Below are 24,013 nucleotides of genomic sequence, written 5' to 3'. Positions count from 1 at the left end.
TTTCATCGGCCCATGGAGTTCCTGCTGCCAATAGGGGCATTGGCGCAACATCACGGGGGAGATGCCCATGGTCCTGGCAACGATGCAGACAACTGAGAATGGCTAGCTGATCTGATACAGCAGCGGTGTCAGCAATGTCCCTAATACCATATTCCTTGCTCTAAGCTGGAACACTCGAGGCCGTTCCCACCTGTATGACCAGACCATGTTGATGAGATCAGCATATTTGCGCTGCAGGAGACTTGGATTGTTGACCCATTAGCCATGGATGGTTGGACCATCATTCAAAAACCGGCCACCAAGGGAAAAAGGGAATATCTAAGGGTGGTCTATTAATTGATGTAAAAAATGTATATGTTTATGGAATTTCAGTATTCTTCTTTCAATATTTTGGCTGGCAAGATGACCTCTATAGACGCTGAGGAGCAGAAAGAAATGTTCATCATCACAATATATGACCCTCCACACACCTCCCCTCATGTGGCAGTTCTTAAAGAGTTTGAGGGATGGCTTGAAGCTGCTATTATTAACATTCCCATTATCATGTGTGGTGACTTTAATTCTCGTATACTGAGTCATGACAACCAAGAGGAGATGTCTAATGAACCATTCCCACTCCGGTCTCAGGCTTAACCATGCATGTCCTTGTGGAATTGATTGGGCAACTCTGTTATAGTCGTGGGAGTTTATGATGATGAAACGAGCTTGACCGTCTGACTGCCCTCTGCAATTCTCAAGGTCCTCTTCCCCTAGCCCCAGAATCATATCCTATGTACTTGCCACAAACAATCCACTATTGATAACAGACCTAGCCATAATTCAACGTCATGAGAGCGATCATCTGCCCATTGTACTGAGCCTCAACATAGAAAAATGTAATAATGATACCCAAATAACGGGGATAGTCTCCTACAACAATGCCATGACTCACATAAAATGGTCCTCCACCAAACTTGAAGCAGCTTCAGCGATAGCACATTCTGTAATTGGACAGTTTTGCTCTCTTAATCCATCTAATCAACGAGATACAAGTGCATAAAGGCCTTTGTACACTGGCCAAATATGAGGCGTGTGTTCAAGCCATCAATCAAGCAATTTTCCCCAAAGAAACGGGTAACAAAGACTGGCCTCTGGATTGGGGAAAACCCATAAGCACTGTTACGATAAACTGACCAGCCACAAAAAAAGGCCATGAATAGAGTGCTGCACAGTTTGGCTATATATAAGGCTGCCCATGATGAATATGCTCATGAGCCGAGAACTAGGGCAAACTACAGCAAATGGCCTCGACAACGTCGCCAGCTAAGGGAAGGCAAAAAATGGAGGAACCTAGTTTGAAGTGTCCAAACAAATGTCCCCAGAAAATTCTGGCAGCTCATCAACAAAGAGAATAAGACTAGCTCGTCTACAATTAATGGTGTCCCTGAGGCTGGCTGGATTGCCTACATTAGTACATTCCCGGCGGCACCAATGTGGATCACTCGACTATTCCACTATAGACTGGAATGTGGCAATACAAGAAAAGAAAACATGAAGTGTCCAGTCTAATCAGCCAGAGCAGGTCATCATGGGCCCTGGGCCCTAACAGGCTGTGCAATGTTCTGATAACATCTGACATTGAACTGTGGTCTACTGTTCTACACCATCTATCCTGCTGCATTGCCACCACCCAAATCCTCCCGCAGTCATGGCGAGACAGTATCTTGGTACCAGTGTTAAAGAAGGGCTCACATACAAACCCACGTAACTATCGACTTCTGGCTATGCTGGATGTTCCCACTAAAATGTTTGCAAAAATGTTGCTGGAGGAATTAAGCTGGGCTGAGATGTCTGATATAATGCCATGGAATCAAATTGGGTTTCGCATGGGATAATCCATCTTGGTTAATATATTAGATCTTACTACTAGAATTCAACAGGCTTGGAAGGTTCAGAGACGCCCTATATATGTGGCATATGTTGACTACAGTACTGCATTTGACACTGTTGACCGTGAAAGGCTATGGGGGAGCTGCTATGTTGGGGGATCCCCATAGGCCTACTGAAATTGATTATGAAGTTGCATGAGAAGACACGTGTCAAAGTGCGGCTAGAGAGCAATGGTGGTACATCTTGCTGGATCAACACAAAACTGGGTCTCAAACAGGGCTGTACACTGGCTGCACTGCTATTTAATCAGTACTTATCTGACATGGAGCGGACCCTAACCAATTCCAGATGTATATCACCTCGCTTGGGTAATCAAGAGGTTCAGTGGTTCGGCTATTCCGATTATATTGTTATCCTTGATCTTACACCATGAGGCTTACATCTTGCACTGGATAACCTCCTCTCCTTCTCTGAAGTTAATTCCCTAAGAATAAGCACCATAAAAACTAAAATGATGTTGTTAAAGCTACCACATTAAATCAAAGTGATACTCATTGCTTAGAACCTTAAAGGGGCGTCTATTGAAGTTGTGAATGAATACACCTATTTGGGCATTGTGTTTGACGCAAATGTAGAGGATATTCTCTATCTATTTCAGTAATCTAAAAGTCTGCAGTGCTCAAATTTCAGGTGTTATCCGTTCATTTGCCTACAAGGGAGGTGGATACTCTTTGTGATCTGTGGCCTAGTTGTATTCGATGAAGATTGTACCCATTATATGTTATGCTGCAGAGGCATGAGCACTTGGGCCAATAGAAGAATTGAGTCAATGACCCTCAAACGGTTATTTCGACTACCACTACATGTGCCATCTGAAATGCTCTGTCTGGAATTTGGCCTCACACCTATAAGTAAACGGATCATGTTGTCGAGTTTAATTTTTTATTGGAAGCTCGCCCATGCTACGAGCAATACTCTCATGGGCATGCTGTATGAGGTGCTCCACACAAAACTTGATTACATGAAATCCTCCTCACTCGGTGCCCTTAAACATCTTTCCGAGCTATGGTTTGGGAAACTCAGAATGGAGCCACTGGAAATGAATCTTGGCCAATATAAACGAACTATGAGGTCACTGTTGGACGTACACATCCATGACCAGATGATAGTTGACTTGGCCTCGATATCAACTGCTGAGTGCTTCTTCGGGTATATATTGGAAAGACAGCTAACTCCAAAGTAAATTCAGAACCTCATCGGAAACCATCTGGTATGGGTCAACCTATGCATTAAATTGAATGCTGTCAAAACATTTGAGTCAACTGGTTGCTGACATGAAATAGAAAAGAACCTTAGACTCTGCCGGTTTTGCAGCGAACTGGTTATTGAATCTGTGTGTCATCTCCTCTTTGACTGTGGTGCAATGGCAGCCCTCCGATGGAAAGCAATCATAGCTTCTGGCCTTCAGTCGATAGTAAGCACCAATGAATTTTGGGACCTATTCATGTCTGGAGGATGTATAATCTATTTCTCCAGCCTAGGCAATGAAATTTGGGATGTCTTAGAAAGTTATTATTTAACTATATAATAAAATGAAATAAAATAATTAAAAAATATTCACATTCATATCCTAACTCTTAGACAGGCGGCACGTTCAGTGCTTCATGCATTGCCATTCCGGGCCTCGTTCTAGCCTCACTCACATGAGTTCCATCTAATCAAGGCACAGCACGTTCCCACTCCACACCTATCAATGGAACACAGGGGAAAAGTTGTGACCTGAGAGCAAGAGCTATTTGCTAGAATGACTTGGAAAGGATACAAGGTGTAGAGGGAAGTACATGCGTCAATCAGTGAATAATCCTACTCGGTCACACTGGGGTGCCCCACAGTGGGGAAAACACATGGGAGAACATACAGTGTGCTGGTAGCTAACATGCTAGGAGGGTCACTCTACGACCTCCCACCAAATGGTATATTCTTTCCACATTACTGTTGCAAGTTTCCCTCGCTACCAGGATGCACACTTTCCTGCACTGGCTGTGAACTTTACACAAGCGATGAAGTAAGCTTAAGCTCCTGAGGGGGCAACCAACATACAGCACACACCGTCCACCAGGGAACACCAGTAGCCCCCGGATCTCCTCTGGACACCTAAACCACCCACAGTGAGCCATTGCATTGGGCCAAATTAGCAGAGAGGATAGCTCAGGGGCAACATGCTTGCCTTGGAAGCTAGACAACGGGGTACAACACAGGTTCATGCTAAGAAACCCTCTGGGTATTAAGCGCATTATAAATAAACAATTATACCTCTAGATCAGAGGTCTTCAAACTGTGGGTGCGTCTGCATCCGGGGGCGGGGGGGTTCGAGAGCCCAGCATGAAATGTAAAGAAAATAGTTTTTTTTTTAACATTGGAGGAAATGGGCAGGGGCAGCTCACATGGTCAGACTGGACCATGAAACGGCTTTAGGCACCAATGAAAAAGTGGGCAGCAGTTACAAATGGATATTCAGTCCTGTAGTCACAGACAGTTTGAATAGTACAGAAGGGTTGGTTTTTGTTAAAATGTAAACAAATTGTGATATTTAAAGAATATTTATTCATCAACAATGGTCAAAACTACTAGCTGCATAGTAAAGTAACTCCTCAAACTGGCCCACATTGGCCAAAAAAGTGGCCCATTTTGACTGGCCTACACTAGCCTTTTGCATTTTGGGTACGGTCATCGTCCTTTTGCGCTATAGGCCAGTCCAAGCCTGGCAGCTCATCCATAATGGGTGAGGGGTGTCCACCCACTGGCCCCCTCACCCATTATGGAGGAGCCGAGGAGCCAGCCCAGTGAAACACTGAACACTCCTTCAGCTGCTCTTTCCGGCTGAGGGAGTGCTTCTGGGCTGGCTGAATTGTCAAAGGGAAACACTGTTTGCCTTTGACAGTTCAGTTCCCCAGCTGCACATGATCACTGAGCCATGCAACGCTGGGGCGTTTTGCTTCACCAGCCTTGCATAGCTCATTGGAAATGCTGGCTGGGGCACTGCATGTATATATGTGCGAGGGGGTGCTCCTGCGCCACCTCACACATACGGGCAGAGTAACTTTGAGTGGGTCATTTTAGCAACCACACGCAGGCCCCTGCAGAAGGTACGTTTATGGTGATTTATTTTTTATTTAAGTATGTGTATGCTTATGTTATGGGACGGTGGTGGGAGCAGGATTGGCGGAAGCACTGGGATAGTGGTGGGAGCAGGGTGGGGAGAGCACAGGGTTTGTACTGGGAGTAGGGTGTGGTGAAGGCGCGCAATCGTTCATAGCCATTTCTACATACTGTCCATCTGGCACTTTTGGGTGGCCCAGCCTGCCCAAATTTTGCTCAGGGGGGCCCAGGCCAAAAAATGTTTAAGACCACTTCTCTAGATTAACCGTTGAGCTCAACGCAAAGCAGAAGGCAGAAACATAGAACTGTCATACCAACAAGTTTCCCATGGTCAGGGTATGGCGCTGTTGAGTCACCCATGACTCCAGGACGAGTGGAGTCCCTTGAAACCACTCTACAGCCACAGAGGACATCCTTGCTCCAGCGGGGCATTCAGGCATGTGTTTAAGCATAGGACAGGAGTGAGACCAGCATGAGTGCAGTGCTGAGTCTACACCATGGGACAGACACCCTGTAAACTGTGGTAGCAGGAGCAAGAAGAGGGAAACACTTCTTTATTGCCAAGGGTGCGAGGAGCATTGAGTCCCTGGAGCTGCCAGTCCCTGCAGGCGAGCAGAGAAACCAATAGCTTGAATGTATCTGTCTGGGTGAAGTTGCAATGAGTTCAGTACAATTAAAGTCATAAGGGTATTCAGATTCTGTCTCCTTCCCTATTCATGTTAACACATCATGAGCAGAATAAATTATGTCACTTTAAAAAAAGGTTTAAACCTTCCACTTTCGTCCCTACAAATAACTAAATGTCCCTATTCCAGAGAAAAAGCTTGCTGTCCCTTGGGGTATGGTATCCCTAGTATGGCGCTGATGTGTCGCCTATCTGGGGGGAGAGAAATGAAAACACTCCCTAGCCTGGCTCACTACTTTCCTATGCTAAAAGCTGCACACTAAGGGCAGTCAACAATCGTCTTTAATGGTGTCATTGTCCCTTCATGTGACTTATCGTAAGATATGGTGGTATGTCCACCGTTTAGTGGAGCTGATTCCACCGAATCCTGGTAAAACAGTATATGTGCCCTGTAATCCAGATCACTTTCTGGTTATCGTGAATCTGGTGGGTCGGATTAGCTGCCTTATCCAACCAGGGATGTTGCAATGAGGCATGGCGTGCGTGCTGCGGTTGAGAGTTCCACGATTGCCAGCTGGAAATGAATCAGAAGCTGTGAGGTTGACCAGTGGATGTTGACCCTAAATACCTGTAGCAAGAGGTAACATGAGGACTAAATATCAAGATCCCGTTCTCTCTTGGCTCCGGTGCAGAGGGCGGGAGCGGTGCTCCTCTACTTTTTTTAATTAGATTTTACTGTTCCTATACTTTTATTTTTTTAAAAAATCATTCCGGAATTGCTTCACTTTAAAATAAAAGTGTAGGAAGCAGTTGAAACTTTCACTTTCAGTGCACTGCCTTGAACGTTCCCTTAAACAGCAGGCACATGTGCTTGGGGGTTTACATTGTGTGTGGGGTGGCGTTGGGGTTTGGGGGGCAGCTCAGGAGGGAACATAGTTCCACTACTTCTTTTTTATACACTTCGACCACCAGCGTGTTCTTACCAGGCCCAGCTGGGAACATAACAGTTCTCTCAAAGACAAACAAAGACTTCAGTTCCCAGAACATTAAGAACTCTGCATACCGATGACGGGCTCACCACGCAGGAGGCTGCAACTCTAACCGTTCACTCTAACAGTGAACTCCATAACAGGGGTCCCGGCTAATCTCAAAACTAAACGGCTCACCTTCTGATCTCCTGCCACCTTAAACTACACACACATAACCCCTTAGGCCCTGGTAGGTTTATGCCGAGAAATAACGTACTAACCTTGACAGCGCTGTGCTTAAGCGCCAGGGGCGTTGCTAGGGGGGAGAGTTAAGGGGGCTATAGCCCCTGGTCTTTTGGTTGTAGCCCCGGATAGAATCTCAGGAGCTACAGCCAAAAGACTAGCTAGCCCCCAGTCCCAACAGTTCCGACATCAGCGTAGCCCCAGGTCTTTTCCAGACCTAGCAACTCCCCTGCTAAGCGCAATCCTTTAGGTCTATCATGCCCCCAACAAGCCAGCGGCTAATATGCTGACTAGGGTGACCAGATTTCCACGACAAAAAACGGGGATGGCCAACAACACAAAAGAAGGACTCTCCCCACTCCGAGCCCCCTCCTCCATTTAACATGACCCCTCCCCCATTCCACAGTATTTGCATATGAATGGTGCTGTTGTGTATATGCATATAAACAGGTTAATAACAAAGGAGCTGTTCATCCGCCTGACATCACATGTCTTGCTATAGTTACTGCCTCTTTGACAACTCGCTGTGGCACAGGCAGTAAATGCATGCGATGGTACCTGGGAGGTTGGTGGTGCAAGGCCATGCTCAGATGGCAAAGCTGTGAACACGGTATGAGGTGTGTTTAGGGGCGAGCGTTGGACGGCCTGATATCATAGTTTTCAATCGTGTATCTCAAAAAACAGGACAGTCTTCACCCGACCCTCAAATCCCATGACAGCAGGGCTCAAGTCGAGGGTACACGTGGGTGGACGGAGTCACCCACTTTTTTCAGAGCGTGGACTCAGTCCCCCCAGCTACAAAGAGAAACATTGAATGTCCTCTATGAATTTATGAATTAGAGCCAACCTCAGGGATCAAAATGCAATGGTCATTCTTGCGACCGGACACTTCTCCACTGCACTATACAACCTGATAAAAAAAAAAAAAACTGAAGGTGAAATGTCTCATTTCGGTACTGCAAGTTCCAGGGAAAACATTTGTAGTGGTTCTTGGAGTTTAAAACATACACACCTTTTAACTTTTTCAAAAACATTATTAGAAGAAAATATCCTCTCTTGGTTTTGTGTGTGTGTTGATTATATGAAAGGCAAATGCCATTTTCCCTGTGCAATTTGGGTGGTTATGCAAAGCTAATTTAATGACATTAAATTGACGTCACCAGAAATTAGCATATCACCTTGATATGTTAATTTCTGGTGACGTCACGCCCTTTGTTGATGAGCCCCCCACTTTAATTTTTAGGACTTGACCCCTGCAGGACAGGGTAGCTCAAGGGAAAAAGCCTCGGGCGGAGGGGCAAAACCTGGACGTCTGGTCATGCTAACGGTGGGCAACTTTACAAAATGGCTTTGCAGGAACCTGTGAATGCGGCGGATATCAGAAGTGGTATGCAATGCACCCGGTTGCATACAGCAACAGATGCGCCCTTCTTTCCCCCTGTATCCACTTTTTGGGAACTATTGGCGGCAAATGGCATGTGACCCATACACAGCGCAAACCAATGTAGGACCATTGAACATACAGGCACTGAGCTGTTTGTTTTCACTCCAGGGCCTGTCCCAGGAATGTCAAGGCCCTGTGCAGCAAACGACATTCAGTACTGCTAATTTGCATATGTATTGGCATCATCAATAGTGACATCACAGAAAAAGGGAATTACAAAGTGTGTCATGAGCCTTTAATACTCCAGTGCGCTAGGGCATTATGGGAAGTGGCATTACAAGAAGTTGCCACGAGTGAGCGAAGAGGCTAAAAACATTGTTGTGTGCACTATATGATGGAGCAGCTCTATAGTACATCAGGAATTGGGCTTTTTTCATAGCAAAAGATGTAAATGGAGCCACTTCCAGGAAAGCATATGACATTACGATTTAAGGATTTGCCCAGGAACACACACTTTGGTTAAGTGTTGAAGCTGCTTTTTGGGCCCGCCCTGATTTAGGCACTTGACCGCGTATCTTCCCAGATTTAATTTGTGTACATTTTTGTTATGGCTTGGGTTTCATGCACTTTAATAACACTTTGTTTCATAGTGATGCCTTGAAAATTGGCCAAAGGGGCTAGAGACTGATCTGACAAGATGTAAATCATTACAGAAACATGTCAAGCAAAAAGGTGTAGATTTAATGTAATCATGCAAAGTTATATGAGCAAAAAAATACTTTGGCTTATTAAAACTGTAGTCATTCATTCACACGGCATGCCACGTAATGCCCCACCCCCCATCCTGCCTCATCCCCATTTAGTATTCCCATCATTTGCAATAGCCCACTCACTCTCACTGCTTTATCTGAGCCATCAAGTTGTAATCGTTTCCATCTGAATGCGTTTCTGACATGTGTGAGGTATTCAGAAGTTGTTTCATAGACCCAGAGGGCAAATATCATATGAACGCGGGAGTCGTGAGCGCCGGGAAGACTTTGTTTCTGCTGGCCGGACAAGCAAAGTCGGCACTTTTCCCGTTCCAAAATGGTGGGCATGGGACTGCAAAGTACAGGATGGTTGGCTATCCGAGCTGCCAACTGAGTTCCGCAACTCCTAACCCAGTCCTGCAGCGATGCCATTTAATACATTTCGGGCTTTGATCTCCCCCCCCCTGATAAAACACATACCTAAGTGTCTGGGCACCGAACAAAAAATGAGTCCATGGCCAAGCACCCCCTGGCACCTAAAACAATCTTACAAAATGGATAAGGATGGCAGCGGAAGCACTGTGGGGCAGTCCATCTCACGATGAGAACAGCTGATTACAGACTGGAGCTGTTCAGGGTCGGCCTCGGGCACCAATGAAAAAGTGACCCACACTTGCAAATGGCAATGGCAAGTCATTACTTTTGTGACTGTTGAATAGTACCCAAGGGGCAGGTTTTTTATAACATGTGATGGAAATTGTGCATTTGAAAGAAAATGTATTCAGCAACACTGGTCAAAACTACTAGCCGCAGAGTGACGTAACTCATCAAACAGGTCCACGTTGCAGGGGCGTCATTTGGGGGTCGCCAGAAGTCGCAACTGCGACACCTGAGGTCTTCCTTGCTGCCCCTAAAATGAAATAAAAAGATTATTATTATTGTTTTTATTAATGTAAGCTCCTGGGCTGTGGCCAGTGCCATATGGCTCTTTGTTTGTGGAGTGGCTGGATTTCTTGCTCAGGTCTCTTAATTTTTTCATATTTGTTCTATATAAAGCGCTTAAGCGTAACTGCTATATAATAACAAATCATTATCATTTGGCCTTGGACGTCTGCTTGCATTCACAGTAATTTGGTAATATGGGCCTATACACACTGATCTTAACGATACATATGGTGATCCCCTCTTGTGTGAAATGTATATTACATTACAGTGATATCGTAACCATATGTTTCGTTGTGTACTTAGGAACAATGGTATGTGATGCCACTTCCTGTTTTGTCAAGGGGTGAAAGGTCGTGTTCCATCACTTCCTGTGATGTCACTTCGGGGCGAGGCCCTTCCTGTGATGTCATCAGAGGTCAAGGGTTGTGTGATGTCACTTCTGCTACCCTTGGCATTTTGGTGAAATGACGTCCCTGCCACGTTGGCCAAAAAGTGGTCCACTTGGACCAAAAAACTGGCCCAAACTAGCATTTTACCTTTTTGGTTCCGGCATTGCCAAATAGGCCAGTCCGAGCCTGGAGCTGTTGGCCTCAGAGCACGGGTGGAAAGACTTTACCACTGAGCTCAAGCGTCCATTGCAACAAAGGCGCGCATCGATGCCAACGCATCCAGGCTTTTTAAAGGCATGTGTATCAAAGATGATGTTGCCCTTTGAGTAGCAAGCGACCTAGTGTGGCTAGGGAGCCTGAACAAAAAGAGGCTGCTTGTGGGGCAACGTAAGGACAGGCACTGAAATTATGCATTTCACAGCAAACCTTTAGTTACAAATTGGGTGAAAAGTACGATCAAAACTTGCACGTAAGCTACTGGGACGCGAATCATCAGCAAAGGTGTCTTCAAGAAGTTCAGAATAAAGGAATCCAGGTGTGCCCTCCCCCCACCCATACACACTTTTGACCCTCCCACCTACACGCTCTAGGGGGCCACCTGGTGGTGGCTACATTCTGGGCACCCATCGTGACATTTTAAAGTTGGCTCCCCAGAGCCAAAGATATGAACACCACAAACCAGAGTGAACCATACCAGCAGTAAGGTTTTGAGACTATTTGCATTACATGGCAGTTCATTGCACAGCAAACCAGAACTAAGGGGCATGAGGAAAGCAGACCACATCACGCCACAAATCATAGAGGTGAGTAGGATGCAGGCCAGATCACGGCATAAATCATAGAGGTCAGTAGTGTGCAGGCCCCATCACACCATAAGTCATAGAGGTGAGTAGGATGCAGACCACATCACACCATAAGTCATAGAGGTGAGTAGGATGCAGGCCACATCACGGCATAAGTCATAGAGGTCAGTAGTGTGCAGGCCACATCACCCCATGATTCATAGAGGTGAGTAGGATGCAGGCACATCACGCCACACGTCATAGAGGTGAGTAGGATGCAGGCCACATCACGCCATAAGTCATAGAGGTCAGTAGGATGCAGGCCACATCACTCCACAAGTCATAGAGGTCAGTAGGATGCAGGCCACATCACGCCACAAGTCATAGAGGTCAGTAGGATGCAGGCCACATCACGCCACAAGTCATAGAGGTGAGTAGGATGCAGGCCACATCACTCCATAAGTCATAGAGGTTAGTAGTGTGCAGGCCACATCATGCCATAAGTCATAGAGGTGAGTAGGATGCAGGCCACATCACGCCACAAGTCATAGAAGTGAGTAGGATGCGGGCCACATTATACCACAAGTCGTAGAGGTGAGTAGGATGCAGGCCACATCACGCCACAAGTCATAGAGGTCAGTAGGATGCAGGCCACATCACGCCACAAGTCATAGAGGTGAGTAGGATGCAGGCCACATCACGCCATAAGTCATAGAGGTCAGTAGGATGCAGGCCACATCACTCCACAAGTCATAGAGGTCAGTAGGATGCAGGCCACATCACGCCACAAGTCATAGAGGTGAGTAGGATGCAGGCCACATCACGCCATAAGTCATAGAGGTGAATAGGATGCGGGCCACATCATACCACAAGTCATAGAGGTGAGTAGGATGCAGGCCACATCACGCCATAAGTCATAGAGGTGAATAGGATGCGGGCCACATCATACCACAAGTCATAGAGGTGAGTAGGATGCAGGCCAAATCACGCCAGAAGTCATAGAAGTGAGTAGGATGCAGGCCACATCACGCCACAAGTCATAGAGGATAGTAGGATGCAGGCCACATCCCGCCATAATTCATAGAGGTGAGTAGAATGCATGCTCTAGAGCTCTTTGTGGTGCCTGTCACAATACACCATAGACTGCACTTTTTTTTAGCAGAGTGCAGGCTACGTCAGATCCTATACCGTAGTGTTTATAAGGGTTCTGTTACCATCACACTATTAGCTATAAAGAGCTCAGAATGGCGCATGTCACATCACGCGATACGCTACGGGAAGCCCTATGTTATAGCTCACCTAGCAGCATAAAATATTCACATCAGTAGGGTGTAAACCACATCAGCTCACCTGCTCTCGAGCCCAGTACATGCGTGTGCTTGTCACATATCACTAGAAGCACTAGAGCTATCCGGGCTGCACATCACACCACACAATAAACTACAGGAATACAATGGGAGTGCAAGTCACGTAACATCATATACTGTAGAGATCAGTGGCGGGCAGACCACATCCCAGTATATCCTAGAGCTCAGCAGGAGGTAGGCCATATCAGGCCACATCATGCCATAAACTATAGAGTTATCTATGGCGCAGGCTCATCAAAGCATGAGCTGGAGAGCTCAGTGGAATGCAAAGCACACCACACCATTAGTGACAAGCTCAGTAGGGTGCATCATACGCTACAGAAACAATTAGGGCACAACCTACTTCAAAACATAAGCTATGAACTCAATACGGAGCAGGGTACCTCACATTATAAGCTCTAGCGTTCTGGAGGCATGCTACACCACACTCTAAGGATTAGAGGTCAGAAGGACCTGGCCACATCACACCGTAGGTTATAGAGCTCAGTAGAGTACAGGCTACATCACAGTCTCAGGACTAGAACTCAGAAGGGTCACATCACGCCATAAGCTGTAGAGTCCAGTAGGGAGCATGCTATATCACAGCCTAAGGAGGAGAACTCAGAAGGGCCCCAACACATCACACACTGTAGGCTATAGAGCTCAGTAGTGTGTAGACTACACCAGAGCCTAAATACTAGAGCTCAGAAGGGCATCATCACATCACACACCATAGGCTACAGATTTCAGTAGGGTACCTGCTACGTCACAGCCTAAGGACTGGATCTCAGAAGGGCCTCATCACATCACACCGAGGCTACAGAGCTGAGTTCAGAAGGACCATGTCAAATCACACACTGTAGGCTATAGAGTTCAGTAGGGTGCATGCTACGTCACAGCCTAAGGAGGAGAACTCAGAAGGGCCCATCACATCACACACTGTAGGCTATAGAGCTCAGTAGTGTGTGGGCTACATCACAGCCTAAATACTAGAGCTCAGAAGGGCCTCATCACATTACACACCATAGGCTACAGAGTTCATTAGGGTGCATGCTACATTACAGCCTAAGGATTGGAGCTCAGATGTGTCTCATCACATCACACCTAGGCTACAGAGCTGAGTTCAGAAGGGTCTTGTCACATCACACACTGTAGGCTATAAAGCTCAGTAGTGTGTGGGCTACATCACAGCCTCAGGACTAGAGCTCAGAAGGGTCTCCTCACATCACGCCACGGGCTATATAGTCCAGTATGGAGCATGCTATATCACAGCCTAAGGAGGAGAACTCAAAAGGGCTCCATCACATCACACACTGTAGGCTATAGAGCTCAGTAGTGTGTAGACTACATCAGAGCCTAAATACTAGAGCTCAGGAGGGCATCATCACATCACACAACATAGGCTACAGAGTTCAGAAGGGTACAGGCTACATCACAGCCTAAGGACTGGAGCTCAGAAGGGCCTCATCACATCACACCTAGGCTACAGAGCTGAGGTCAGAAGGGCCTTGTCACATCACACACTGTAGGCTACAGAGTGCAGTAGGGTGTAGGCTACATCACAGTTTAAGGATGAGAGCTCTGAAGGGCCTCATCACATCACACACTGTAGGCTATACAGCTCAGTAGTGTGTAGGCTACATCACAGCCTAAGGACTAGAGCTCAGAAGCGTCCCGTCACATCACGCCATAGGCTACAGAGTTCAGTAGGGTGTAGGCTACGTCACAGCCTAAGGAGGAGAACTCAGACGGGCCCCATCACATCACACGCTGTAGGCTATAGAGCTCAGTAGTGTGTAGACTACATCAAAGCCTAAATACTAGAGCTCAGAAGGGCATCATCACATCACACACCATAGGCTACAGAGTTCAGTAGGGTGCATGCTACGTCACAGCCTAAGGAGGAGAACTCAGAAGGGCCCCATCACATCACACACTGTAGGCTATAGAGCTCAGTAGTGTGTAGACTACATCAAAGCCTAAGGAGTAGAGCTCAGAAGCGTCCCGTCACATCTATCAAGCAGAGAAGTGCGTGAGAACTGTGTACCTGTTTTCTTGACAGTGGATCTAGTTGGGACCACCAGGCTGCATCCAGTGAAATGACGAGCATGTGACTCGGGGAACCAGCCTCTCCACCACCCTAATGACACAGGGTGGTGAATGGACCAACTCCCAGCGTCACGGAAGGCACTCTCCTGATTAACGTGACGAAGGGACTGTGCAAGCACAGGCAGGAGAGGCCACAGTCTGATGGAAAGTTACTGGATACGGGTGAAGTCCAAAAGAGTCTATTCCAAAAGTACGTGATCCGGTGATGAAGCAAGATAGTCCAGGAACCTCTCAGATGAATACAAGGTAAGGCCCCCAGTCCACAGGGAGACAAGTTCAAGCAGCTTCACGTAACTGGTCTGGGATGACTGATCTGCTCGAGGTACAGTAGGTCCAAAGGATGAGGCACCAGGCAGGTCCAGACAGGAAGAGGGAACCAGATTGGGAGGGGAGACCACCAAGAGTTGGGATCCCTAAGGTAAATCCAAGGACAGTGAACGAGGGCCCCAGGAAAGCTGGAGGAGAGGCTAAGCCCAGAAAGACCCAGGGAGAACCCAGGACAAGGAGCAGGGGTCCCCAGGGAAAAGAAGGGGACTGGGAACTGGACCCCAGGGAGGCTTGTGGAGCAGACAGGAGCCAAGGAGAACCCAAGCAGGTAACAGGAGACTGGGAACCAGGCAGGCTGGGGACCAGCAAGGCAGGGAGACCAAAGAGAAGGCTGGAGCTGAAGCAAGACCAGGCACAGGGAACAGGAACCACAAGAAGCAGGAGCGGGCAACACGACCGTAGCAACCGCGTTGAGACGCGAATTGCTACTGCTCGCGGTTCCTCTTATGGGCCGCCGGCACTCGCGAGGCCTGAAACGCAAGCCGTTTCGTCTCCGAGTGCCGGCGGATCCAGAACGAGGCTTGGAAGGCAAGCCCTTCCCAGCGCGGAGGCCCAATCTACGGCGCATGCGCGGAACCGAGACAGTGGTTTCCCACGCATGCGCCGCAGCCCTCTAGCACCGGCCCCAGCACCTCTGCCCCCGGCGAACACCCAAGCGCGAAAGCGTGGGTAGATCCGCCAGGAGGTGGGAGAGGGAGCGGGTGCAACGGACCCCGGTCTCCCCAAAAGTGGCGTGACAACATCACGCCATAGGCTACAGAGTTCAGTAGGGTGTAGGCTACGTCACGGCCTAAGGAGGAGAACTCAGAAGGGCCCCATCACATCACACACTGTAGGGTATAGAGCTCAGTAGTGTGTAGACTACATCAGAGCCCAAGGACTAGAGCTCAGAAGGGCCTCATCACATCACACACCATAGGCTACAGAGTTCAGAAGGGTACAGGCTACATCACAGCCTAAGGTCTGGAGCTCAGAAGGGCCTCATCACATCACACCTAGGCTACAGAGCTGAGGTCAGAAGGGCCTTGTCACATCACACACTGTGGGCTACAGATTTCAGTAGGGTGCATGCTACGTCACAGCCTAAGGACGAGAACTCAGAAGGGCATCATCACATCACACACTGTAGGCTATAATGCTCAGTAGTGTGTAGACTACATCAAAGCCTAAGGAGTAGAGCTCAGAAGCATCCCGTCACATCACGCCATAGGCTACAGAGTTCAGTAGGGTGTAGGCTACGTCACGCCTAAGGAGGAGAACTCAGAAGGGCCCCATCACATCACACACTGTAGGCTATAGAGCTCAGTAGTGTGTAGGCTACATCACAGCCTAAGGACTGGAGCTCAGAAGTGTCCCGTCACATCACGCCATAGGCTACAAAGTTCAGTAGGGTGCATGCTAAGTCACAGCCTAAGGACTGGAGCTCAGAAGGGCCTCATCACATCACACCTAGGTTATAGAGCTGAGGTCAGAAGGGCCTCGTCACATCACACACTGTAGGCTACAGAGTGCAGTAGGGTGCATGCTACATCAATGCCTAAGGAGGACTGAATGACCAAATCTGCAAATTAGGTGCAGGCCTGTGGGTCCCAATCCTTTTAGGGGCCCTGTGACAATGTATCAAAATAATATTGATTTGATCTTGAAAGAAAATTACAAGCAAGCTTGCTTAAATTGTTTCCCAAAGATAGAAAAAATGAATCAACTCAAAGAAACAAAAACTTGAAATTAAAGACTCCATATAGAAAATACTGTATTAAAGTAATGTACCTATTACCAACTTAAAGACATAAACCAGAGACATCAGATTTACATGTCAGTTTGTCTCTGAAAAGCTCATCTTCTGGCAGCTGTCAGTTAGTTAAATAATCCAGTGCAAACTGCGTAAGTGTAATGTACAGTAGTGATGGCCTTCTCCATCTAGCGTCCGACGTGCACACTACTTAGTTCAATGTTATCCCACTAGAGCCCATGCACGAGAAACCTCCAGAAACAAAGCTTTCTGTGAGTTAGTGTGAGACGAGAGTTCTTGCCTACTCCAGACCCTAGTAGAATATTCTCGAGTAGAAGCTTCCAGAACACCAACAAGTATATATACTCAACGTCTGCGTTACTGTAAATTCGCTTTTCTGAGTTATAATTTAACAGAGTGAATTTATCACTTTTAATAATTTTTGGCTGAGACTTAAGAATTCTTTTATTTTCTTGAACAATGCATAAATATTTTTTGCCGTCACTCACTTGCCATTATGGACGCTGAATACGACGTCTTGCAAAAGGTCGACTTCCAAGATATCCTGAAAGATTTCTCCACAAACAAATTGAGGAAAGTGAATATCTAAAGTTTTGTTGGTTTATAAAAAAATTAAAAAATGTGTTTAATAGCAATAATTGTTAATGGTTAGTTTTGTGTAATAAAATTGGTTTATTGAAATTGTTGGTTGGTAAAATAATTCTAAACATATTAGGAGATAATTTGCGCGGGTCCCCGAAATTCCGACTGCCTTGGGCCTCCACTGGTTTTAATCCATCACTGAGTCTATGGACTGGAGCTCTGAAGGGCCTTATCACACCTAGGCTACAAAGCTGAGCTCTGAAGGACCTCATCACACCTAGGCTACGAAGCTGAGCTCTGAAGGGCCTCATCACACCTAGGCTACGAAGCTGAGCTCTGAAGGGCCTCATCTAGGCTACAAAGCTGAGCTCTGAAGGGCATCATCTAGGCTACGAAGCTGAGCTCTGAAGGGCCTCATCTAGGCTACGAAGCTGAACTCTGAAGGGCCTCATCTAGGCTACGAAGCTGAGCTCTGAAGGGCCTCATCTAGGCTACGAAGCTGAACTCTGAAGGGTCTCATCACACCTAGGCTACGAAGCTGAACTCTGAAGGGTCTCATCACACCTACGCTACGAAGCTGAGCTCTGAAGGGCCTCATCTAGGCTACGAAGATGAACTCTGAAGGGTCTCATCACACCTAGGCTACGAGGCTGAGCTCTGAAGGGCCTCATCACACCTAGGCTACAAAGCTGAGCTCTGAAGGGCCTTGTCACACCTACGCTACGAAGCTGAGCTCTGAAGGTCCTTGTGACACCTAGGCCACAGAGCTGAGCTCTGAAGGGCCTCGTCACACCTAGGCTACGAAGCTGAGCTCTGAAGGGCCTCATCACACCTAGGCTACGAAGCTGAGCTCTGAAGGGCCTTGTGACACCTAGGCCACAGAGCTGAGCTCTGAAGGGCCTCGTCACACCTAGCCTACGAAGCTGAGCTCTGAAGGGCCTCATCACACCTAGGTTACGAAGCTGAGCTCTGAAGGGCCTCGTCACACCTAGGCTACAGAGCTGAGCTCTGATGGGCCTCGTCACCTTTAGGCTACAGACCTGAGCTCTGAAGGGCCTCGTCACACCCTACTCTACGAAGCTGAGCTCTGAAGGTCCTCGTCACCTTTAGGCTACAGACCTGAGCTCTGAAGGGCCTCGTCACACCCTACTCTACGAAGCTGAGCTCTGAAGGTCCTTGTCACATTTAGGCTACAGAGCTGAGCTCTGAAGGGCCTCGTCACCTTTCGGCTACAGACCTGAGCTCTGAAGGGCCTCATCACACCTAGGCTACAAAGCTGAACTCTGAAGGGCCTTAGGCTACAAAGCTGAGCTCTGAAGGACCTCATCACACCTAGGCTACGAAGCTGAGCTCTGAAGGGCCTCATCTAGGCTACGAAGCTGAACTCTGAAGGGTCTCATCACACCTAGGCTACGAAGCTGAGCTCTGAAGGGCCTCGTCACACCTACGCTACGAAGCTGAGCTCTGAAGGGCCTCGTCACTCCTAGGCTACGAAGCTGAGCTCTGAAGGGCCTCATCACACCTAGGCTACGAAGCTGAGCTCTGATGGGCCTCGTCACACCTAGGCTACAAAGCTGAGCTCTGAATGGCCTCGTCACACTTAGGCTACAGAGCTGAGCTCTGAAGGGCCTCGTCACAGCTAGGCTACGAAGCTGAGCTCTGAAGGGCCTCATCACACCTAGGCTACAGAGCTGAGCTCTGAAGGGCCTCGTCACACCTAGGCTACGAAGCTGAGCTCTGAAGGGCCTCGTCACATTTAGGCTACAGAGCTGAGCTCTGAAGGGCCTCATCACATCTAGGCTACATAGCTGAGCTCAGAAGGGCCTCATCACACCTAGGCTACAGAGCTGAGCTCTGAAGGGCCCCATCACACCCCAATCGAGAAGCCTGAAGATGCAGAGGATCCTGCATTACAACACAGGCTATTAAGAAGCCGTGAGTGAAACCTCAACTGTTTGCTCAGGGTTGCAAGGAGGGCCCCAGCACTCACGACCACCTATGGCAGCCAGAAGTAGACATAGTGCCGGTGGGCCCCAGCACTCACGACCACCTATGGCAGCCAGAAGTAGACATAGTGCCGTATTACAGCATATTCACCCTGGGTGCTCAGGGGTGGAAGGAGGGCCACAGCACTCACGACCACCTATGGCAGCCAGAAGTAGACAGAGAGTGCCGTATTACAGCATATTCACCCTGGGTGCTCAGGGGTGCAAGGAGGGCCACAGCACTCACGACCACCTATGGCAGCCAGAAGTAGACAGAGAGTGCCGTATTACAGCATATTCACCCTGGGTGCTCAGGGGTGCAAGGAGGGCCACAGCACTCACGACCACCTATGGCAGCCAGAAGTAGACAGAGTGCCGTATTACAGCATATTCACCCTGGGTGCTCAGGGGTGCAAGGAGGGCCACAGCACTCACGACCACCTATGGCATCCAGAAGGGTTGCAAGGAGGGCCCCAGCACTCACGACCACCTATGGCAGCCAGAAGTAGACATAGTGCCGTATTACAGCATATTCACCCTGGGTGCTCAGGGGTGGAAGGAGGGCCACAGCACTCACGACCACCTATGGCAGCCAGAAGTAGACAGAGAGTGCCGTATTACAGCATATTCACCCTGGGTGCTCAGGGGTGCAAGGAGGGCCACAGCACTCACGACCACCTATGGCAGCCAGAAGTAGACAGAGTGCCGTATTACAGCATATTCACCCTGGGTGCTCAGGGGTGCAAGGAGGGCCACAGCACTCACGACCACCTATGGCATCCAGAAGTAGACAGAGAGTGCCGTATTACAGCATATTCACCCTGGGTGCTCAGGGGTGCAAGGAGGGCCACAGCACTCACGACCACCTATGGCAGCCAGAAGTAGACACAGAGTGCCGTATTACAGCATATTCACCCTGGGTGCTCAGGGGTGCAACGAGGGCCACAGCACTCACGACCACCTATGGCAGCCAGAAGTAGACAGAGTGTCGTATTACAGCATATTCACCCTGGGTGCTCAGGGGTGCAAGGAGGGCCACATCACTCACGACCACCTATGGCAGCCAGAAGTAGACAGAGTGCCGTATTACAGCATATTCACCCTGGGTGCTCAGGGGTGCAAGGAGGGCCACAGCACTCACGACCACCTATGGCAGCCAGAAGTAGACAGAGTGCCGTATTACAGCATATTCACCCTGGGTGCTCAGGGGTGCAAGGAGGGCCACAGCACTCACGACCACCTATGGCATCCAGAAGTAGACAGAGAGTGCCGTATTACAGCATATTCACCCTGGGTGCTCAGGGGTGCAAGGAGGGCCACAGCACTCACGACCACCTATGGCAGCCAGAAGTAGACAGAGAGTGCCGTATTACAGCATATTCACCCTGGGTGCTCAGGGGTGCAACGAGGTCCACAGCACTCACGACCACCTATGGCAACCAGAAGTAGACAGAGTGTCGTATTACAGCATATTCACCCTGGGTGCTCAGGGGTGCAAGGAGGGCCACATCACTCAAGACTACCTATGGCAGCCAGAAGTAGACAGAGTGCCGTATTACAGCATATTCACCCTGGGTGCTCAGGGGTGCAAGGAGGGCCACAGCACTCACGACCACCTATGGCATCCAGAAGCAGACAGAGTGCCATATTACAGCATATTCACCCTGGGTGCTCAGGGGTGCAAGGAGGGCCACAGCGCAATATGGGGGTCCAAAGAGGACAGAGTGCCATATCACACAATCTTCAACTGTGGAGGTCAAAAGATGCAGGGGTCGCTGCAGTCCACTCCCCACAAGCAATAGCACTAATGAGGGTGCATAGAGTCCTACATCACACCTCAAGCTTGAGGGCTGGGTAGAATGCAGGGAGTGTATCATTGGGTTGTATACGAATTGTTCGTTTTACAACTGTTCGAATTACAATTGATGTTTTCACAATAGACCGAATTGTGAAGGTCAATTGTAACATATACGTGGGGGGAAACCCCCCACTACTCCCACCCAAAGCCAAACCCCCCAAAACCCCTATGTATATAGATATATATATATATATATATATATATTTCCAAACCGATATATATATACGGTCAATTGTGAAAAGGTCAATTGTGACCCTTATATTCGGTCAATTGTTCTTTCGAACAATTGTAAACGAACAATTTGGGTAATACCTATCTTCGCACCGCCATTACCTGAAGGAGTGCTACAACTGAGGTCGGTTTCTCTCACTCTATATTTGTCGCTCTCTGTCACACTCTTTCTGTCTTTTCTCTCTGTCACTCTAACTCGACTGTGTCTATGTCTCAATCTCTTTCGTTCTTCGTCTCATCTCCCTGTCTCCCCCTCTCTAACTCTACTCTGTCTCTCTCTGTCTCCCCTCTCGCTCCCTTCTCTCAATCTCTCTCGGGCCCTGCCCCTCTACCCCCCGCTATTCTCTGTCTCATCTCTATATGTGGACCACGCCTCTTTCTCGTTCTCTCTCGCCGTCTCTCTCACTCTCTCTCTAACTCGACTCTCTCTCTGTCTCCCCTCTCTAAACCTCTCTAGGCCCATGCCCCCCCCTCAGCTATTCTCTGTCTCATCTCTATCTGTGGACCACGCCTCTTTCTCGTTCTCCCCCTCTCGCCGACTCTCTCTCCCACCCTCTCTCTGCCTCTCTCCCTCTCTCTCTCTCTCTCTTACTCTACTCTGCCTCTCTCTGCCTCTCTCTAAGGGAAGCACACAAGTGTGTGTAAATTACTATGGTGTATGCACTTTTCAAGTCACCTTTTATAAACATAGAAATATGTAACATTGCTATGTGTATACAAGATGGCTTGAAAAGTACACAAACCATAGTAGTACGCATACAAATATATAAATGCTCACATACATTTATATATTTGTTTGCACACCTTACTATGATTTGTACATGTATGAGGCCACGCCCACAGCAGAAGCCACGCCCCCAAATGAGGCCGCCCCCTTCATTTCTTACCCCACTTAAAGCACTGCCCACTCCTCTCTCTCTCTGCTATTCTCTTTCTCATCTCTATCTGTGGACTACGCCTCTTTCTCATTCTCCCCCTCTCGCAGTCTCTCTCTCTCCCTCTCTCTTACTCTACTCTGCCTCTCTCTGGCTCCCCTCTCTAGACTCCGCCACTCCCCCTCTCCCCCCCTCTCTATCTCTCTGCTATTCTCTGCTGTCTCATATCTCTCTGTGGACCCCGCCTCTTTCTCGTTCTCTCTCGCCGTCCCCGTCTCTCTCTCTCATAAACAGAATGACTGCCTTTCCCTTTCGCAATTACACTCCGTGCGAGCACTTTGTCTCCGCATTGCCTCGCGCTGAGCTTTCGTTCCTGCACTCAGGCCCCGGAGCGCTTCGGCAGCTTGCCTTTCTCACACCCACCCACCCCCGGGTGTAACTATGCTTGTTCTTACTCTTCCAGTTTCCCACAGTGCCCCGGGAGCCAGAGTCCTCTTCAGGACAGACTTATTTGCCCCTCCCACACTCCTGCACAAAAGTCACATAATGAATGGATCGCTCACCTCCGGTCAAATAAGCTAGCAACTGTCCAAGCTACAGGCAGAACTGGTTGTTGACTCTTGTGGTGTGATGTGTATGCTGTCATTCATTTCCCATATGGTGCTGTATGCCAGCTATTTCAATGCAGCACATATAATGTTTGCTCGAGAAGGCCGTGAGGCTGCAGTACAATGAATTCCAAGAACCCCGAGGGCTCTCTTCAAAAGTATTGCACACAAAGGTTAAGAGCAGAGTGTTTGCCAAAGATCACACTGATATATCCTATGGAATCCCTCTGGGACATATGCTGACTTCTTTCCTCCTCATTGCATCAACATACGAGCTATGGTTTGCCCAAGGTCACAAGGCTGCACTGTAATACATACCTCCATCTTCCTGCTTCTCCTATACCCCTTTGCATACTCCTGTAATGACTAATTTCCTCCCAATGGCTGGAACCCAAGAGCTCAGAAGTGTCAGCTTGTCCAAGATGGCAATGCTCCACTGTGTTGAATTACAGCCACTGTCTGCAGAGGCCAGCGGTGGGAGTGGGGGAAACTCTCTGGCCGGCCTCTCTTGGCCCTCTTCCTGCTCCCACCTGTGAGGCTAAAAACCTCGGGGTCATCTTCGACTCCACACTCACCTTCTCTCCTCACATCTCTGGCATCTCTAAGAAGTCACACTACCAGCTGCACCTCCTCAGAGGTATTCTTCCTTTCCTCTTCTTCCCCCAGAAGCTCACTGTCTCCACAGCTCTGGTTCTGTCTAGGCTGGACTATTGCAACAGCCTCTTGCTAAATCTGCCTGCTTTTACTCTCCGCCCTCTGCAACTCATCCAGAACAGGACTGCAAGACTTGTCCTTGGCCTCAAGCCCAGGGATCTTACCTCTCCAGCACTGAAATCTCTGCACTGGCTCCGAGTGGCTGCGAGGATTACGTTCAAAACCCTCTGCATTGTCCAGAAGGCCTTCTGGGGACTGGGGCCTCAATACCTTCAACTTTCTCTTCCCAATTATCTTCCTTCTCAAGCTCTTCACTCATCCGCCTCCAACTCCCTCAGGGTCAGTCGCTTCTCCAAGCAACGAGTTGGTGGTAGATCTCTTTCTTCTGCTGGGGCCTCCCTCTGGAACAGCCTCCCTGCCTCCCTGACACTTGAGGAGATTCATCTCCGGTTCCGGAAGCACCTCAAAACCTTTCTCTCTTTGCTACTGCTTTTTCTCCTCCTCTCCCCTGCTGACCTCCTGGCTGAAGCTGAAATTGCACTGGTTACCTGGCCACCCTCTGATCTCGGGCC

This window comes from Ambystoma mexicanum, chromosome 1p, assembly GCF_040938575.1.
Source record: "Ambystoma mexicanum isolate Mex_15411 chromosome 1p, UKY_AmexF1_1, whole genome shotgun sequence".
Lineage (NCBI taxonomy): Eukaryota > Metazoa > Chordata > Amphibia > Caudata > Ambystomatidae > Ambystoma > Ambystoma mexicanum.
The sequence above is the reverse complement of the archived record's forward strand: the minus strand, read 5'-3'. Positions refer to the sequence as shown.